This window comes from Lutra lutra, chromosome 8 (assembly GCF_902655055.1).
Source record: "Lutra lutra chromosome 8, mLutLut1.2, whole genome shotgun sequence".
Classification (NCBI taxonomy): domain Eukaryota; kingdom Metazoa; phylum Chordata; class Mammalia; order Carnivora; family Mustelidae; genus Lutra; species Lutra lutra.
The window spans coordinates 52,301,904-52,305,149 of NC_062285.1; the positions used below are offsets into that span (position 1 = coordinate 52,301,904).

Here is a 3,246-nt window from a genome sequence, read left to right on the forward strand (position 1 = left end):
TTGAGAGCGACTGAGCAAGTGTGAGAGAGAGAGAGAGCACACAGCATGGGGAGAGGGAGAACCAGACTTCCTGCTGAGCAGGGAGTCAGGTACAGGGCTTGATCCCAGAATCCTGAGATCATTACCTGAGCAAAAGGCAGCCACTTAATCAACTGAACCACCAGGGTGCCCCAATAAATAAATCTTTTAAAAAAAAATAAAAGGGCAATATTTTTATTTATTTTACCCCTTCATACTTTTTAGAATTTTCTCATTTGTTTGAAGCAAATAAAACTTTTTGAACCCTGTCCTTAAAGGCCTGTTTCACTTGCTGATTCCTTAGTGTATAAATGAAGGGATTCAATAAGGGGGCAACTGAGGTATTGAGCACAGCCACTCCTTTGCTTAAAGTCACTCTGTCATTTGCTGATGGTTTTATATACATGAAGATGCAGCTACCATAAGAGATGGAAACTACAATCATGTGGGAAGAACAGGTAGAAAAGGCTTTAGTCCTTTGCTGAGCAGAAGGGAATTTGAGAATTGTCTTGATAATGTAGCCATAGGAGAGAAGCACTAACATCAATGTGACCATTAGTGTCAGCACAGCCAAGAAAAAGGACATTAGCTCTAGGAAATGTGGTATCTGAACAAGAGATCTGCAGGATGGGAGAAGAATCACAAATAAAGTGATCAATGACATTGGAAGCACAGAATTCCAGCTTGAGTCCCAAGATGATTGGAGGAAAGATGATCAGGAATCCAGTTACCCAAGAGCTGAGTACAAGTTGGTAGCAAACTTTGTTGCTCATGATGGTGGTATAGTGGAGAGGTCTACATATAGCCACATAACGGTCATAGGACATAGCCGCCAGAAGATAAAATTCAGTTACTCCCAAAAGATTAAAAAAACAACTGAGTCATACAACTTATATAGGAAATAGTTCTGTCCTTTGTCACAAGGCTTACCAGGAACCGTGGAATACAAACAGTCGTGAACGAGATTTCTAAAAAGGAGAAATTCCTTAGGAAGAAATACATAGGTGTCTTCAGGTAGGATTCCAGCAGAGTGAGAATGATGATGGTTAAGTTTCCTGTTACACTCAACAAGTAGGTAAAAAATAGAAAGAGGAAAATTACAACCTGCAATTCAGGGTCATCTGTCAGACCCAAAAGAATAAAATCTGTCTGCATTGAATGATTCCTCATTTCTCTCTTACAGGTTTTAACAAAGCTAGGTAAAAGAGTTTTAAAAAAATGGTTAGATTATTTGCTAGAGTCAATTAAAAACAAATAAACAAACAAAGAAGGAGAGAAGCTAACATTCATTCATCTCCAGCAACACACCATGCAGTGTATTTGGATATTTACATAAATTTTCTTATTAATATCTCCAACAACCTTTTTTGACAGAGTATTATAATCCTTACTTCTTAGGGAAAGAAATTGAAGCTCGGATTAAAGAGTCTGTTTGGGGTGTATATCTAAATCCCAGTTTTCTAAAGTTGGTAAATATTTAAATGACCAACACACAGCCGAGGTTGTGTATTCATTCAAATACCTTGGATAAGATCTAGGCAATTTTATTTCTACAAAGTTTACAGGTTCATAGCCAATTTAGTAGTATTGTGTTAGTAATCCAGAGTCATTTAAATACTACACCTTTGTTCTTTTAAAATTTTATCCATACTGAATATCCGGTATAGCCTTGAGTACATGAATAGAGTTGAGAATATTCATGAATTCACTTAAATTCTACGGAAATTGTGTGTAAATAGGGCACACAATTTTTGTTAGAAAGAGCACAGGACATGACATGTTTAAGACTCATTATAATATATACTGCTTCATGAATGGCAGTAGTAAGAACATAATTCAAAATATATGCTAATTCGGTGTGAAGTCAGAAAATTGCAGATGGGTCTGAAAATCATAGAACATAGTCACAGCATCTTAGATTTAAAAGATTTTTCATAGATAATTTGTCCAATCTTGTACATAAAACTAAAATCCTCTCTACAAAATTAAGGAAGGGTATCTACTTATCAGGTTTTTACTTTTAGATTGCAGTTATGATAATGGATAGCTTTAAGTGTAAGAAGAACACTGGGTGTTGTACATAACAGTGAATCTTGAAACACTGCCTCAAAAAACTAATGATGTATTTTATGATGACTAACATAACCAATGAAAAGTAAATAAATATAAACAAAAGGAGAAATTGTCCTGTAAATTCAAAACGTACAAACTCTTGCAAACACAATTTAGGTAGTGGTTTTCAACACCCTAAAACATTTTAGAAATTAGCTGTATTGTTTGTAAGACCTATATCGAGAGTTGTCTACCTCCTCCTCCTTCTTCAGAATGTTTTGTAGACCTGTTGCATTATTTCCTTATGAAGTTTACCATTACATGATCCCTAAGAGCAAAAAACAAAACACAAATAAGCAAAACAAAGTAAATTTTTTTCTTTGGGAATCATTTTTACCTGTGAAACTTTGGACTGCTGGTAATAACTTTCTTTTTTTTTTTTTTAAGATTTTATCTATTTATTTTGACAGACAGAGATCACAAGTAGGCAGAGAAGCAGGCAGAGAGGAGGAAACAGGTTCCTCGCTGAGCAGAGAGCCCCTGCAGGGCTCGATCTCAGGACCCGGGGATCATGACCTGAGCTGAAGGCAGAGGATTTAACCCACTGAGCCACCCAGGTGAAAGAAATAACTTTCTTTCCTAATATGGGAAGCTGTCTTTTAAAGTCTACCATATATCTAAACTTTCACCATTTTAAGTTTATTTCTTTTTTGCAGCTCTCATGTCAAAATTCATGCCTCCCAGAAAAATTATGTATTGCTTCTTTAATAGTTTTCTCCTAGTTTGATTTAAAAAATAAAATTTGATCTAGTCCAGAGGGTTGTCTGAATATTATGGTGATTTCCAGAATCAAGTGAGAAAGTATTTAAAGTAGTTCATGGTATCTTCTGTCTAAAGCTGCTTTGTGTTTATTGGCTGATAAACGGAAGTAATGTAGTCTTTATCACATCTATTGTCTTGTAATCACCATCTTCATAACTCCTATTTTTTATATTAATAAGTGGAAAAATAGCTCTCTAGGAAGGTATAATCAGACAAAAATAAGTTGATAAGTAAAATGTGACAAAATGATGACCATAGAGCGAAGATTTCCTCTCTTTCCTGGAGATCGTTTCCTTAGGTCTTTTTTCTCAGTTTATGCATTGTTATTTAAAGCTTATATATTAATAAAAAAAA

General features: G+C 35.1%; 1 pseudogene; it reads right to left on the minus strand.

The window, feature by feature from the left end:
* Positions 1 to 250: 250 nt before the first annotated feature.
* Positions 251 to 1,188, minus strand: LOC125106715 (olfactory receptor 6C6-like; annotated as a pseudogene).
* Between the last annotated feature and the right edge of the window lie 2,058 nt (positions 1,189 to 3,246).